Here is a 17,141-nt window from a genome sequence, read left to right on the forward strand (position 1 = left end):
CTGATAAAGGAAGGGAAAAAAATAAAAGATTTACTGGCAGGATCACCAGGTAAGAGAAGCATGTTGCAGGGAGGACTGGCGTCATGCAGTACACCTCGTCACACCTCCCAACATTTTGGGAATGAGGGACACCTACTACCAAATGTATATGTAGGCATAGGACACGCCCCTTGCCACACCCCCTTAAAGGAGAAATAACCAAAATAATCCACAAGGGCGTGTTTTTTACCACCACTATTCATTTATATTGGCTTTTAAAATTTACAAATGCAGCCATTCAGAATTTGGATGAAAGGTTTAGCGCCAGGAAAGACTTTTTGAAAGATAAAAAGTGCATTTTATATACAACTATAGAGATCAGACCAAAATGAGGGACAAATGAGGAGGAAAGAGGGACAGAGAGTCTTCAAATCAGGGACAGTCCCCCCAAATCCGGGACATCTGATACCTATGCATCATTTCATTATTTCCCAGAGTTCCATGGGGTCCCCTCCTGGTGAACGGATCTGTTTTCTGTGCAATAAAAATTGGGGCAAGAGACAAACAATCCTAATAAAACGATGCTAGTCCGCAGAGCTGGGAGGGCGTGGATTTTTTCAAAAAGGGGCGTGTCACCGAATGCGTTAATAAGTGGCGGCCTGTGGATGATCGCCTCAGTCCCAGGCGGTGCAATTGTTTAGCAATCGGCATTCGGCGCTCCCTTCAGAATCGGAAGCTTCGGGAATCGGGATCCTATCACCTCATATTGTCATCATGTAGCTGCACAGAGGAGTTACAGGCAGATACAAACAGACAAAGAAAAGAGATACTTTGTATCTGCTGCAGATCTCTGATACATTGTTACCACTATGACATCATAGTCAACAGAGTGTGAGGCACTTTTCCTGATGACTGACGCCCCGTCAGCAAGTGGTTTTACCAGGATCATGGCTGCAGCTGCACAGAGGATGTCCTCAGTCTCTTTCCAGGCTTCCTCCAAGGTCTTTCGAAGGGGCTGCTTACCTTCAGCGGGAGGCAGTGAACAGCGCCATCATCTGGTTCCGATCCCCATGTCCATGAGCCCACGTCGTGTTCTGTGGAGTGAAGTTATTGATCTGTGATGACACAGCCCAGCACAGCGACAGTCCGCCTGACGGGGAGGGACCGGCACACCTGCCAGAACACGGAGCCAGAGAGTGACTCCGATTCCACGGAATCTTCATTGCTGCAGCTTACGCCTCATGAGGGGCACATGTCAGAGCACACCGGACGGATCAGCTACTCAGCCTCAAATCACAGAGGACTGGAAACTCGAACGCTCTGGGATTTCCCGAATATAGAAATCCAGATGTTTCCAATTGGCAGAGAATTGACTAACTGAAAATTCAAAGTGAAGGATGGGGGAAGAGAGGTTTTTTTTTGGCTGTTCTTCTCTCCTGGGCCATCAGGGGTGCACTTACTTTGGCTCTCCGTATCTGGAAGCAATGTTAACCACTTCAGCCCCGAAAGGATTTACCCCCTTAATGACCAGGCCATTTTTGGCGGTACGGCACTGCGTAGTTTTAACTGACAATTGCGCGGTCGTGCGACGCTGTACACAAATAAAATTGATGTCCTTTTGTTCCCCCACAATCAGAGATTTATTTTGGGGGTATTTGCTTGGGGGTACTTTTTGCTATAATAAATATCCCCCAAAAAAAAAATTTTTAAACAAATTTAGTTTAGGCGGATACGTATTCTTCTACATATTTTTGGTAAAAAAAAAAAAACTGCAATAAGCGTATATAGTTTGGTTTGCGCAAAAGATATCGCGTCCAAAAAATAGGGGACAGTTTTATGGCATTTTTATTATTCATTTTTTTTTTTTTTGTTTACTAGTAATGGCGGCGACCTGAGATTTTTGGCGGGACTGCGACATTGCGGCGGACAGCCAATGCAAAACGCACACGTTCCTGCACAAACGGCTGTATCTCAGATCGAGTGCTGAAATGACCAACCGACTGGAACCGACTGCAATCATGAGAAGGAAGTGTCACCAGCACACCAAGACTCTCCAAAATCCGGTCCAAAACTTCAATCACATAGTATCAAAAAAATAAATGGACGCTTCTGTGTCTCATGATTGCGGCGGACGGATCGGACACTTTTGACACTTTTTTGGGACCAGTGGCATTTATACAGAGATTAGAGCTATAAAAATGCACTGATTAGTGTGTACCTGAAAATAAGCCCTACCCTGAAAATAAGACCTACAAGGACTTTAACTAGGGCTTATTTGGGGGGTAGGGCTTATATTGCAGCCATCACCGACAATCACGCTAGGTCTTATTTTTGGGGAAACGAGGTAAATGTCACTGGCCGGGAAAAGGTTAACACTAGGGGGGCAATCAAGGGGTTAAATGTGTTCCCTGGAAGGTGTTTCTAACTGTGGGGGGGAGGGGACTGACTGGAGGAGGAGACCGACCGATCGCTGTTCCTGATCACTAGGAACAGAAGATCTGTCTCCTCTCACCTGTCAGAGCAGGGATCTGTTTGTTTACATTGACAGATCCCCGTTCTGGCTCTCTGTGGAGCGATTGCAGGTGGCCAGCGGACATCGCGGGTGCCGGCACTCAACATGACGCCGCAGGTGCCGGAGGTGCCCCCTAGTGGTCAAAAGGTGAAGTGACAAACAGTTACGTTGTTTCGCCCAGGGGGGCCAACCTGCCGCCGTACGACTGCAGTGGCTGGTCGGGAAAGGGTTAATATCACTTTCATTTCAACACCAAAAATATTTGTGGTGTGAAGGACGCCCCTCGTGGCGAGAAGGACGCACCTCATGGTGAGAAGGACGCCCCTTGTGGCGAGAAGGACGCACCTCATGGTGAGAAGGACGCCCCTCGTGGTGAGAAGGACGCCCCTCGTGGCGTGAAGGACGCACCTCATGGCGTGAAGGACGCACCTCGTGGTGAGAAGGACGCCCCTCGTGGTGAGAAGGACGCCCCTCGTGGCGTGAAGGACGCACCTCATGGCGTGAAGGACGCACCTCGTGGTGAGAAGGACGCCCCTCGTGGCGTGAAGGACCCCCGCCCCCCGTGGCGAGACAGACGCACCCCGTGGCGAGAAGGACGCCCCTCGTGGCGAGAAGGACGCACCTCATGGTGAGAAGGACGCCCCTTGTGGCGAGAAGGACGCACCTCATGGTGAGAAGGACGCCCCTCGTGGCGAGAAGGACGCACCTCATGGTGAGAAGGACGCCCCTCGTGGCGAGACGGACGCACCCCATGGCGAGAAGGACGCCCCTCGTGGCGTGAAGGACCCCCGCCCCCCGTGGCGAGACGGACGCACCCCGTGGCGAGAAGGACGCCCCTCGTGGCGAGAAGGACGCACCTCATGGCGAGGACACACCTCGGACTGGCGCCCCCGGGACTGCGCACACTTCTGACTGAGCGAAGGTTGAAAAACACGGGTTTCACCCATTGAGGACAATAAAATAAACATTCCCCAGTACACAATTTGTTGAATTTCTTACCCCGGCACTTGCAGTTTACAACTCCTAATGCTGCTGGGGCCTGCTCGCCCAGTGCTGCTTCCCTGAACTTCCAGTCTTCCCAGGAAAGCGATAACAGTGGACAGTGCAGTCTGGAGTCAGTCTATTAGCACGGGGAAGGGAGGGGGGAGGAAGGGGGAGGGGAGTGCCTTGCCATTCTAGGCTATGGGGCTGTGTGCTTCTATTGATGCACAACTCTAGTCCCTGCATGCCACGATGACTCCATAGGATGCTGCAAGAGAAAGGAGACACCCTGAGACAGGAAGCCCGGGGTCAGGGTTCCTGTGACCGGCCCAAACTGGAACATAGACACAGATTATAGATAAAGAAGTAAGTGATTAAATCAGATGCTGGAAGTGAGGGTGTAACATCCCTTTAATTCCGTCCCATCTATGGCTCTCAGCCTCTGCCAAAACCCGGACACATGATTCAAAACCCAGGCTGTCCAGGTGAATCCCGGACGGGTGGCAACCCTATGTGCAGGTGACAGATTGTGGATTTTTTAGGAGTGCATTAGACCCCCCCAGTGTCTCTCCAGCCCTCTTCGCTGTCTATTCAGTTGGGAGATGAACCCCGAAGTGCTCAGAGCCGAGTGCTTCCAGGTTCACGCTCAGCAAAGGAGATGGATGAATGAATGTTCCCTGCTCTCCTCCTGAAGCTGCTTCTTGTGGTCCTCCCAGGAAGAGTGAGAAAACCCAACTTCCATGGAGGGGAGGGGCCAAACAGGGGGGCGGCACCTAACAAATCCCATAAAAGTGATCGGGCGGCTCTACATCCTCCCAGATCTTTACAGAGAAGCCGGGAGCCTGCGCCACAAATTCGAAAAAAAGCTTATGGTCGCTACTGCAGCCTTGAGCTGCTTTTAACCCCTCAGACTCTGGAGGTACCAAACACATCCGACCAACATCTCTCATCATCAGAGGGCGGCTACCGCTGAAAATGCTGGTCGCCTGTCTTCTGTCATGTTGATCTTCTTATTGCGATGCTGCGACTCGCTGACCTGAAACAAGGTAACAGATGGAGGCTTTGCACTGACTCTCCTGATCAGCACATTTGTATCGCCGACTCAAGAAGTGCTGAAGACGGAGGATCAGCATGACAGCCAGGCAAGCAGCATTTGCAGGGTGAGCGGTTGGCGATGCCAGGCGCCGGAGCTCTCTCCCTGGAAGGTGACATAAGGCCAAATCTGATTTCCCGTTCTACTATGATGTCTATTCTGAAACTTCCCGAAATGTGCGCCGCTCTGCCCCATACATTGGTTGGGTTTTGCTGAGAAATGGAAGTGCAGCCAGGAAATTGGCCAACAAAGTATTGTGGGGAAGTCCCTCCGACTGTCACCAGAGGGAACCCTGTCCACATAGTGGTCACAGCAATCACTAGAGAGCCCGCGACCACCCGCCGACCGCCCGCCGACCGACCGCCGACCGCTCGCCGACCGCCCGCCGACCACCCGCCGACCGACCGCCGACCGACCGACCGCCGACCACCCGCCGACCGTTCGCCTGCCGACCGCCCGCCCGCCGCTGCACGTCTGCACCGTGACACGGAATACCGCCGTATTCTTCAGCGGCGGGCGGTCCTCCTTCTGATGAAAGTGGTCTCTGCGGCGGATTCACCATAAGATCACTATTATCAGGGGCGGGAGAGGGGCGCCCCACCCCCACCCCACTGCGCTCCGGTCATTTCCCCCGTGGGACTGGATGAAGAGAGACATTTGTTTTTATTTTTTATTGCATTTTAGTGTAAATATGAGATTTGAGGTCTTTTTGAACCCCCCCCCCCCCCCCCCCCCGATCTCACATTTTAGAGGCCCTGTGGTGCTTTTTTTCTATTATAAGGGATGTTTTGATTTCTTGTAATAGGAATAAAAGTCACCCAAATTTTATTTTTTTAAATGATAACTGTAAAAAATAAAAAATAAAAAGTAAAATAAATAAAAAAATAATAATATTTTTTTTCCAGGAGCGGGCGCAATTTTGAAGCGTGTCGGTTATTCATTTACTCAACGTAACATAATCCATCACAATATGAAAAAAAAAACTGAGATAACTTTAATGTCGTCTCATTTTTTGAATTAAGCACTTAACCCCGTCCTAACCAGACCAATTTCCAGCTTTCGGCGCTCTCACACTTTGAATGACAATTACTCAGTCAGGCAACACTGTACCCACGTGAAATTTTTGTCCCTTTTTGCACATAAATAAAGCAGAAGAGTATTGCCAAGTACTGCAGAGTATTGGCAGAGTATTGGCAGACTATTGCAGAGTATGGGAAGACTATTGCAGAGTATTGGCGAGTATTGGCGAGTATTGGCAGAGTATTGGTGAGTATTGCAGAGTATTGGCGAGTATTGCAGAGTATTGCAGAGTATTGGCAGAGTATTGGCAGAGTATTGGCGAGTATTGGCGAGTATTGGCGAGTATTGCAGAGTATTGGCAGAGTATTGGCGAGTATTGGCGAGTATTGCAGAGTATTGGCAGAGTATTGGCGAGTATTGGCGAGTATTGCAGAGTATTGGCAGAGTATTGGCGAGTATTGCAGAGTATTGCAGAGTATTGGCAGAGTATTGGCGAGTATTGGCGAGTATTGCAGAGTATTGGCAGAGTATTGGCGAGTATTGGCGAGTATTGCAGAGTATTGGCAGAGTATTGGCGAGTATTGGCGAGTATTGCAGAGTATTGGCAGAGTATTGGCGAGTATTGGCAGAGTATTGGCGAGTATTGGCGAGTATTGCAGAGTATTGGCAGAGTATTGGCAGAGTATTGGCGAGTATTGGCGAGTATTGGCAGAGTATTGGCGAGTATTGGCGAGTATTGGCGAGTATTGGCAGAGTATTGGCAGAGTATTGGCGAGTATTGGCGAGTATTGGCGAGTATTGGCAGAGTATTGGCGAGTATTGGCGAGTATTGGCGAGTATTGCAGAGTATGGGCATTGAGCAGTGCTGTGGGCACTAAAGATCCAGCCCACAGCACTGCTGGAAATGATTTCTCCGATCTCTCCCCCTCTTCCCTCACATTGTACAGATCGGTACACAGAGGGAGGGAGGAACTGGCGACATGACATGGCATCGGTTTATTTACACCCAGAAAACAACAAAACAATATTTTCGCTAAAAATGCACTAAAATCATTTTTATTGGATACAAAGCCAAACAAACTTACAAAATTCCCGCTAAACCTGTCAAATTATGACCTGTGGCCTCTGCGCCCCCCCCGACTTCAGCCACATGAACCAACCCCTCACACAGCCAGAGCACCGAGGTGAGCAAAAAGTCTCATCCAGTCATCCTTAACCCTTCACTCCCAGCTCCCTGCATAGCAAAGGTTATTTACCCTTTCCTGCCCAGGCCTATTTCTGATAAAGTTTTGACCAATAGGAAAGCTAATCATAGAACCATTTATTTTTAAATAAATGCTAATATGACTAACATTTTTTTAAGTTAAAAAATGTTAGTCATGTCATCATTTATTTAAAAATAAATCGTTCTATGTGTGTGCGGGGCGCCGGACTAATAAAAGTCTATTAAGTCCTTCGATTTTATAACAAGCACGTGATTGGAGCCTGAGGCTCTCATTGGCTTGTTTTACGTTGTCCTCGAGGCACAGAGCACTGCGCCCTGAAGCCTCCCACTTTTGATTATAGCGAATCAAAATTCGCCATTGCATCACTTCCAGATTCTTGTCCCAGCCAATCAGGAGCAGGGGGCGATCCGTCCATTAAGGGAGCACGGGCGCCGCCTCGTCTGTCCACACCACCCCCCCCCCCCCCGTATGGTTAATAGATAGATTCATGCATGGCATAAATCTATCCATGGTCACCCCCTGTTCATGCGTCCGCCCCTTTTAGGATAACGGGCGCATGAATTGCATTGGCGGGGGTGTTTTTTTGAAGCTTCAGAATAGGGTGGGCTCGTGGCGCAGAGCATCGCACTCGGAGACCACCCAGGTGTGTTAGAAAAGCAAATGAACGTTTGCTTTTCCAACACTGGATCGCCTCTCAGCCAATCAGGAAGCGTGAGTCTGATACCCGTTTCCTGATTGGCTGAAACGTCAGGCGATCCTATTGGACTGCTAGGAGGAGGGGGATGCAGGATGTGGATCCACACCGCAGGAGGAGGAAGAAAGCTGCCGGACGCGCTGCCTATCCGCCCGATTCCTAGATGGGGTAAGTGCGGAGCTTTGATGTCCCGACCGTCCTCCCGGGGAGGGGTTGCCGCAGATGACCGACTGGGGGGAGGGGGGCTGTTTGCTGCCCCCCCCCCCCCAATAAAAAGCCACCACTGATCAAGAGGCTGAAGATTTGGAACACTAAAACCTTTGGGTATCAGAGGAGCCGAGACAGTCCAGGCTGGAGGCTCGGTTTGCAGGTGAGGACCCGGAGGGGTTTGTTTGCACCCCCCAAAAAAACTTTTTAGCACCAGCCGCCACTGACAGCGTCTACAAACTATTGGATATATACTGACGTTTATTTCTTTGTATTATACTACTAATGGCGGAGATCAGCGACTTATAGCGGGACTGCGATAGTTGCGGCAGATAATCTGACACTAAAGCCCCCACACACACAGAATTTCTGCTGATTTTTGTCTTCAGATTTACCAAAACCATGTAGTAGAAGGGCCGACCTCATTACACACACATTGAGGCGATTCAGTTCGCATTGTGCGCTATATAAGTATTTCATTCATTCATTCATTCACACATTGGAACTCCTAAAGTCTGACCTCATATTATGTGGTTTTGGTAAATCTGAAGGAAAAAAATCAGCAGAACATCTGATAGTGTCTGTGGGGCTTAACTGACACTTTGCGGGAACTCTCTAACTGTCACTGACATCCCCATAAACTATAATGAAGGAAAGTTTTTGTGATTTTTCTGGAATAGAAGTCATATAACACCCACCAGCCTCACACTATAACCGGCTCTGGGGACTCACTAGTTAAAGGTATTCTGTATATTCGTCCGGGTCAGAGGTCAGACCTCGGCCTTCCTAGAAGGTCTGATACTATCGGGAGAGGACGGTCCTCGCCGGGTCCGAGGTGTGAGGTCAGACCTCGGCCTTCCTGGAAGCAGTGTTAATTTCGTCGACTAAAACTACTAAAAAATTTTAGTCGACTAAATTAATATTATTTTAGTTGACTAAAATACGACTAAAACTAAAACAACTGAGATGGCTAAAATACAACTAAAACTAAAATGCCATTTTAATCAAAAGACTAAAACGAAATTGATATTTGACTTCAAAATGAACATCGGTCTGTAGTACATGAACCTCCCTCAATGCCATAATAAATAACATATTAGGTTTTTTCACTCCAGCAATATATAATGAGTTTGGAAATTGTAGAGAAATGTTAACTAATGCATTACAATTTAATTACACCCATTAGATTTTAGTAGACTAAATACGACTAAAACTAAAACAATCGCAAAGGACTAAAATGGGACTAAAACTAAAATGCCATTTTATTCTTAAGACTAAAACTAAATCGAAATTCGCTGCCAAAAATTCACACTGCCTGGAAGGTCTGATACTATCGGAAAGGACGGTCCTCACCGGGTCAGAGGTGTGAGGTCAGACCTCGGCCTTCCTGGAAGGTCTGATACTATCGGAAAGGACGGTCCTCACCGGGTCAGAGGCGTGAGGTCAGACCTCGGCCTTCCTGGAAGGTCTGACAGCTACAAAACAATGTGTGTGTGGCTCAGCCAATCAGAATTTAATATTCTCGTGCTGAATGCTAAAGCACAACACACTGAAATCAGTGAATACAAGATGACTGTAATATTATATCCTCCCTCCGCCCCCCTCCAGTCTTGCACAGGTGTACCTGGGCCACTGATAAGGCAGTACAACCGGTCCTGTGGTACTGGGCCCGGGGCCTCATCAGCAAAATATGATTTCTAACAACAGCCCCGGGTGTAGCGGCTCCTCTCCTGGACTGAAGCGGCTTCCTCTGATGTCACCGCACACTGTGAGCTTCTCACCATGTGCATTAAAAGCTGCAGCCAGTCAGATAGAGCCCCGCCTCCTTCCCTGGATCTCATCCAGCATTTTCTAGCTCTTACCTTCACAGCCTGCCTGTCCCTGGCCCCGCCCCTTTCATTGTTTGGTTTTCATTTTGCCCAATTAAACTGAAGTCTGAGAGAGTCTCCCGCACAGGAAGTGAAGGGAATTCACCCCAATATTACACAGATATCAATCAATCCTGACATGAGGGAGATTTCTTTCCACTTCCTGTCCTGTAGATACAACAGGAAGTAAGAAGAAATCTCTCCAAAATCAGGGTAATGCCTTCTCAGATATGTGTCCCCACTGGAAGATTTCCCCTCTACTGCTGTGGAATGTTTTGGAATTTTCACTACTAGGATCAAAAATTAATGGGAATCTCCAACAGTAGGGACACCGACAGCAAGGACTACGACATCAGGGACAATGACAGCAGGGACTCCAACAGAAGGGACTCCGACCCCGGGGACACGGACATCGGGGACACTGACAGCAGGGCAAACTACAGCAGGGACAATGACAGCAGGGACTCTGACCACGGGGACTCTGACAGCAGGGACAATGACAGTGGGGACTTCGACAGCAGGGACTCTGACAGCAGGCACTCTGACAGCAGGGACAATGACAGCAGGGACTCTGACCACGGGGACTCTGACAGCAGGGACAATGACAGTGGGGACTTCGACAGCAGGGACTCTGACAGCAGGGACAATGACAGCAGGGACAATGACAGCAGGGACTCTGACCACGGGGACTCTGACAGCAGGGACAATGACAGCAGGGACAATGACAGCAGGGACTCTGACATCAGGGACAATGAAAGTGGGGACTTCGACAGCAGGTACTCCAACCACGGCGACGCGGGCAGCGGGGAAACCAACAGTGGGGACACCGACAGCGGGAACTCTGACAGCAGGGACAACGACAGCAGGGACTCCGACCGCGGGGACACGGACAACTGGAAATCCGACAGCAGGGAATTCAACTGCGGGGACACGGACAGCAGGGATAACGACAGCAGGAACTCTGACCGCGAGGACAACGACAGCAGGGACATGGACAGCAGAGACAACAACAGGAGGAACAACGACAGCAGGGACAATGATAGCAGGGACTCCGACAGCATGGACATCGTCAGCAGGGACTCCGATCGGGGGACATGGACAGTGGGGAAATCCGACAGCAGCGCAAACCTGACAGAAGTTGTAACCTCTCTCTGCTCCTTGCCAAAAAAAAAAAACAGTTTAACAACCTGGAGGACTTCCAGAGACGAAACTCGCCGGCGGCAAAGTTGTGAAATTGTATCAAGAAATCACAATTACTGTAATTATCCGGGAAACGCTGACAGATCTGTCATATGCAAAGCACTGGGATGAAGTGGAATTTAGACATTCCAAATGGAAGAGAATTAAAGGATCAATGAGTGAAGAATTAGAAAAAAAAAAAAAATCAAAATCATATTTGTACAACTAGAAAGTGTAAAACAATCAATAAAACAAAAAGAATAATAACGATAAGAAATAATAACATTATTAATAATTATTATTATTATTATTATATAATATATAATTGGTAATAATAATAATAATAATAATAATAATAATAATAATAATAATAATGGATACATTTGAATCTACATACAGATCTCCGCACTCCCAGCTCTTCTCTCCTCCGGTGCTCCTCTCCGCTCTCCGTCGCTGTGATGACAATGTGTTTGCAGCGGAAGGTTCATTGACAGTAATAAAAGAGAAGTTTGTTACCCAACAAAAAAACCAGAGATTGTGAAATGCTCATCAACCCCTCCCCCACCCTCCGCACCTTTATCGTACAATTCTGTCATCTCCCTTTAGGAATATTTTATTTGCAATAACTTCCTAAAAGTCAAATAATTTGTATGATACAGAAAAAAGGGAAGATTCTGAAAAACTGTTTGTTTTTTTTTTGTTTTTTTTGGAGAAAGAAAGAAGATAAAAGAAGATAAAATAAGATACAATGTGTCTCCATAGATAAATATAACTTTTTAGAACTTTGGCAGATAATATGAAAAGATAAAAAGAAAGAAAGGAGCGCGTTCCGATGTGGCCATGACAGCTATTGGCAAGATTACCAGGTCTTTGCCTGTTTCCCTGACAGTGCCCCCCCCCCCCAAGTTGCCCACCCCCCCCCCCGGATGCCCCAACAAGCCCACTTTTCAGGATCTCTATCCCGGAACTCCTGTAGCCGTCTACAGACATGTATGTTACCTGCTGGTTCCCAACAGTTCTCTTCTTCTGAATAACCCTTCCATCCCTCCCTCAGCTCTGCGGCGCCGGCATAGTCACTCTGGGCACCCAGCTGTGGCTTCACAGTCGGGCATGCACCGCGCATGCGCGAGCCGTGCGGCACTCCGTGACTGGCCGGACAATCATCTGGGACCTGTGACTTGTCCCAGATGATTGGTGAGAAGGAGGGGGGAGAGGTGAGATCCCTTCCGTTGCCACGGTGTGCCGGGAGAAAGTGGGAGCTGGAAGGGAGGGTATCCGCCCCCCCAAAAATGACATGCCAAATGTGGCATCTCAGGGGGTCACCTTCCCTTAAAGCGGAAGTTCCATTTTTGGGGCTTCAATGTTGACGATTATTGGAAAAATGTGCTGCTGTTGGGAAAACCCCAGGTTCTCGCAGCGCAAAAGCTGTAATCAAAAAATGGACCGTTGCCCGTAGCAACTGGCGGTAAGAAATCTCCAGGACACTATAGTGGGGGGGTCATGTGAAAGGGGGGCAGGACACTGGTATGCGGAGGAGGAAGACACTACTGTGGGGGGGGGGGGCAGAGGACACTATGCTGTGTTATTGGGGGCTTGATTTTTTTTTTTTTTATTATTTATTTAAAGGCGTCCACACCCCTCCCCCATCCCTCGCCCTCGGATCTATGATGTCATCCAGATTTTCCAGGTAGATCTCCACCTCTGAATGGGTGCCTCGCCCTGTTTTAAGGAAATGATTTCTGATACCCGGTGCAAGCAATTTGGAGTTCAGCGCCGCTCCGCGCCGCTCCGCGCCGCTCCGCGCTGCTCCGGGCAATACTTCAGGTGCAAATGGATACCAGGTGCAGACCCCGGCTCACCACCGTCCAATAGAAAGAAGACAAAGAAATGGCCGCTCTCTGAGATTCCCAAAAAACTTGCTTGATGTACCTTTAGTGTCACCACAAGTGTATCAGATAAAAACAGGACAAGCAGCTGACGCGTTTCACAAGCGATAGCCTATAAAAGGTTTTGTTGTGAGCAAGCGAGCTATCGCTGGTGAAACGCGTCAGAAGCTTGTCTTGTGTTTGTCTGACGCACTTGTGGTGACAATAAAGGTACATCAAGCAAGTGTTTTGTGAATCTCGGAGAGCGGCCATTTCTTTGTCTTCTTTCTATTCGGAGGTCTCATCTGCTGGTATATTTTCTGGTTCTTTGTCCAGGAATTAGTCACAGAGAAGAAGCACAACTGAGAGATCCCTTATCACTTCTGTCGGTTATTTGGGGAAGCTGGTGTCAGGAGGCAGCCACAAGTGTCTCCAGGGACGGCATCAGATAGCGGCGCGGGCGGTTTGTTCGCTGTGTGGTGTTACACAACAATCACCTGAATGAGAAGCCTGATAAGTCCGAAGGTGTGAAAACTAACCGAACATCAAATGCCCCGTCCCCCCCACCCCACCCCACACCCCCCCCACCCCACACCCCCACACCCCTACCCCCCACCCTTACCCCCACCCCACACCCCACACCCCCCCACCCCACACCCCCACCCCTACCCCCCACACCCCACACCCCATACCCCTACCCCTACCCCTACCCCCACCCTTACCCCCACCCCAGGACAGATTATCACCACCATCCATCTTATTTATACACACTATATTACAAAAAGTATTGGGACACCTGCCTTTACACACACATGACCTTTAATGACCCCCCAGTCTTAGTCCGGAGGGTTCAATATTGAGTTGGCCCTTTGCAGCTATAACAGCTTCACCTCTTCTGGGAAGACCGTCCACAAGGTTTAGGAGGGTGTCTATGGGAATGTCTGACTGTTCTTCCAGAAGAGCATTTGTGAGGTCAGGCACTGATGTTGGATGAGAAGACCTGGCTCACAGTCTCCGCTCTAATTCATCCCAAAGGTGTTCTATGGGGGTTGAGGTCAGGACTCTGTGCAGGCCAGTCAAGTTGCTCCAACCCAAACTCGCTCATCTGTGTCTTTATGGACCTTGCTTTGTGCATTTGGTGGAGTGGGGATTATTGTCACGTACCTAGTAGGCGAGCCCGGAATGCAGGGAGCGGCCTCTCGTATCCCCTGGCTCGAGAACCCCTGGAGGTGGTAACAGGGATTCAAAAGTTCAGAGGGCACAAGTGCCTGGCAGGTAGAGGCAGGTCCGGATAGTCAGCAGCAACACAGGCAGCAGGTAGATACGGCTGATGACAATCGGCAGGTGGCAGCAGGCACAAGTGGATGGACTGGCAAGGCAGACGATCGTCAGCGGAGACAGCAGGCACAGGAGATCCGAACGGATTGGCAGGAACAGCAGAGTCGGGTACAGGCCGGGTCGGCAGCAGGCAGTCAACACAGTACAAGGGAAGAGGCAGAGACGTGGTCAGACAGGCAGGTAGTCGGTGGCAGGCAGCAACGAATCGTGGTCAAGAACAAGCCGGGTCACAGGAATCAAGGCAACAGGTAACAGGTAGCAGAATCTCCGAACACGCTGTAGACTGGACAGCAAGAGGGGAACGGAGCAGAGTCCCTAAGAAGCCTTTAGGGCACCAAAACGGTCGCACGACGAGTCAGCGTGCACCCGCGAGTGGCCGTGCGCCCGTTCGTGACCCCGCGCACATGCGTGCGCTTGTTCGTGCCAACGTGCACCCGCGTGCGTCCGTACGCGTTAACACGCGCCAAAGGGGAACGACAGGTTCTCGACAACAGGCTTCTGCGTGCGACCGGAACGCCAGGACGGTCGTGACAATTATGGTATGTGTTGGGGGGGGGAGGGATTATGGTGTTGGGGGAGGGGGGATTATGGTGTTGGGGGAGGGGGGAATTATGGTGAGGGGGTTGTTTTTCAGGGGTTGGGTTTGCCCCCCTTAGCTCCAGTGAAGGGAACTCTTAAGGTCTCAGCATACCAACACATACTGGACAATTTAATGCTCCCAACTTTGTGGGAACAGTTTGGGGGACGGCCTCTTCCTGTTCCAACATAACTGCCCCACCAGAGCACAGAGCAAGGTCCATAAAGAGGGGGGAATAAAAAATTTTGGGGGGGGGGGGGGGAGTTTGGCTTGCATAGGGAATGTATGCTTAGGGGTAAGTGTGAAGAAAAGTGCTCCAATTTTTGTTGAGGGGGGGGGGGGGGACTTATGCTGACAATAATGCTCATACATTTTGGGGGCACATGAAAAACGTGCTAAAAAAGATAATTAAAAATATTAAATTAAATAATTTTTTTAGCACATTTTTCATTGTTTTAAAACAAAAAAATTCTTTCCTTCTTTTTCTCACCTTCACACTTAGGTATATATCACATAGGGATTTTCAATACCCCACAGAGGGTATAGCACATTATATTCGTATACCTTTTACATTTTCAGATCATCTGCATATTTAATAGGAGAGGACACACATTTCATTTAAATTAAAAGAAAATCACCACTTAGGATTTCACACGTCATCTAATTTCATGACTTCTAAATAATTTTATATTTTTTTTTTCACAATTTTTGCAATTTTTTCTTTTGAGGATGCTTCATTTTATCAGATTTTTGATTTATTTTTGATGTAAATAACCACTTCACAGGCTATGATATATAAGGTCGATTGGATGTATTTAGATATTTTGTGGGTCTAACACTTTAGAAGGTTCAATATACACATTTTCCAGTGTTTACCAATACCCGGCAGAGGTTCCAACACACGAGTTTTATAAAAAAAATCTTTTTCATTATTTTTTTTCTTTATTAATTTATTTCCTTTTCAGTATTATTTTTCTTACATGGACAGCTTTGCATTTCCTTCATAAAACTGTTTTTTGTATAGCATATTGATAATAAAAAAAAAAAAAAAAAAAAAAAACTTTTTTCGATTTTGAGTTAATAGGGGCCAGCGCCACTTCTACTTGTTTTTTCTAATTCCAAAAGTGTCAGTTAGGTGTCCGATTTGTCCATCACAATGTCGCAGCCCCGCTAAAAATCACTGATCGCCGCCATTACTAGTAAAAAAACGAAATAAATAAAAGCATCTCCTATTTTTTAGACGCTATAACTTTTTGTGCAAACCAATCAATATACGCTTATTGGGATTTTTTTTTTTCTACCAAAAATATGTAGAAGAATACGTATCGGCCTAAATTTGATGAAGAAATTCAATTTTTTTTTTTTTTAAATTCTTGGATTTGTATTATAGCAGAAAGTGAAAAAATATTGTTTTTTTTTTTTTGTTTTTTTTTTTCACAATTGTCGGTCTTTTTTTGTTTATAGCGCAAAAAATAAAATAAAATGCAGAGGTGATCAAATTCCACCAAAAGAAATCTCTATTTGTGGGGGGGAAAAAAAGGATTTTATTTGTGTGCAGCGTCACATGACGGCGCAATTATCAGTTAAAGTAACGCAGTGCCCAATCGCAAGAAATGGCCTGGTCATGAAGGGTGGGGGGGGTAAAACCTTCCGGGGCTGAAGTGGTTCATTTATATGTATATGCAATATTTTTCAAATTATAGCAGAAGTGGGAGGGCGGGAGTTCCCCCCCCCATAGTTCCCCCCCCCCATCGCACTTTCATTGTACTGTGAGGGGAGAGATCTGCTCGTCTCCGTCGTATTTCTTTTTTGGGGGTTTTGCTGATGAGGGTTTTTCCCAACACATTTTTCTATTTGGATTGAAAGGGTTAAAAGTATAAATCCCGGGTGAAAATGGTGTGAATCCCGAGTGAAACTTTTCTAAAGCTCTGACAGTTGTGGAATTCAGTGACACGGCCTCCCCGTGTGCCGCCGCGGATCGAAGTTCAGGGTCGCCACAAAAACAAATTCTGTTTTCCCATAAACCCGATAAACATCGCCGACATTTAAAGGGACACTTTGTTTTTTGTTTTTTTAAAACCTTCTTTAATGAACAAAAAGAAGCAATTAAAAAAAAAAAAAATGAGGGACAAAACTTTACAAGGAGAAGCTCCTCCCCGCTAATTCACATTTCATGAAGTAAACAGTGCGGCGCAAAAATAGAAGCAATGAAAGCCACATTTCCAAAAGTAAAAGCACTCCAGAGCCCAAATAGACAAGAAGATCCCTGGGGTGAAGGGTGTCGGGATCACTGGATCCCGTACTGGAATGATCCCTCCACCAATTCCCCTGGGGGGGTGAGGGAGGCAAAGTTGGTCCCGGCAGGGCTGGACTGAGACAAAAGGTTGGTCCTGGACTTCATCCAGAAGTGCAAACACACAAAAACGGAATATAAACTATACGCAATTGCGCATAAAAATCCTCCCCCTTACATCAGGGTCCCCAGAGAACTCCTCCCCCTTACATCAGGGTCCTCAGAGAGCCCCCCTTACATCAGAGTCTCCAGAGAGCCCCTCCCCCTTACATCAGGGTCCCCAGAGAACTCCTCCCCCTTACATCAGGG

At 47.9% G+C, this 17,141-nt stretch overlaps 1 protein-coding gene across 1 annotated transcript in view; it reads right to left on the reverse strand.

Moving 5' to 3' along the window:
- IL5RA (interleukin 5 receptor subunit alpha) overlaps window positions 1-11,234 on the reverse strand; it is a 45,813-nt gene extending 34,579 nt beyond the window's left edge. The window contains exon 1 of the mRNA XM_077467515.1: window positions 11,157-11,234. The gene's annotated coding sequence lies outside the window, so the exon portion shown is untranslated. The remainder of the gene's footprint in view (window positions 1-11,156) is intronic.
- Window positions 11,235-17,141: the final 5,907 nt, after the last annotated feature.

The sequence above is a fragment of the Lithobates pipiens genome, unplaced genomic scaffold (genome assembly GCF_037356315.1).
Source record: "Lithobates pipiens isolate NorthernLeopardFrog02 unplaced genomic scaffold, aLitPip1_a1.2 Scaffold_56, whole genome shotgun sequence".
In the NCBI taxonomy this organism is placed as follows: domain Eukaryota; kingdom Metazoa; phylum Chordata; class Amphibia; order Anura; family Ranidae; genus Lithobates; species Lithobates pipiens.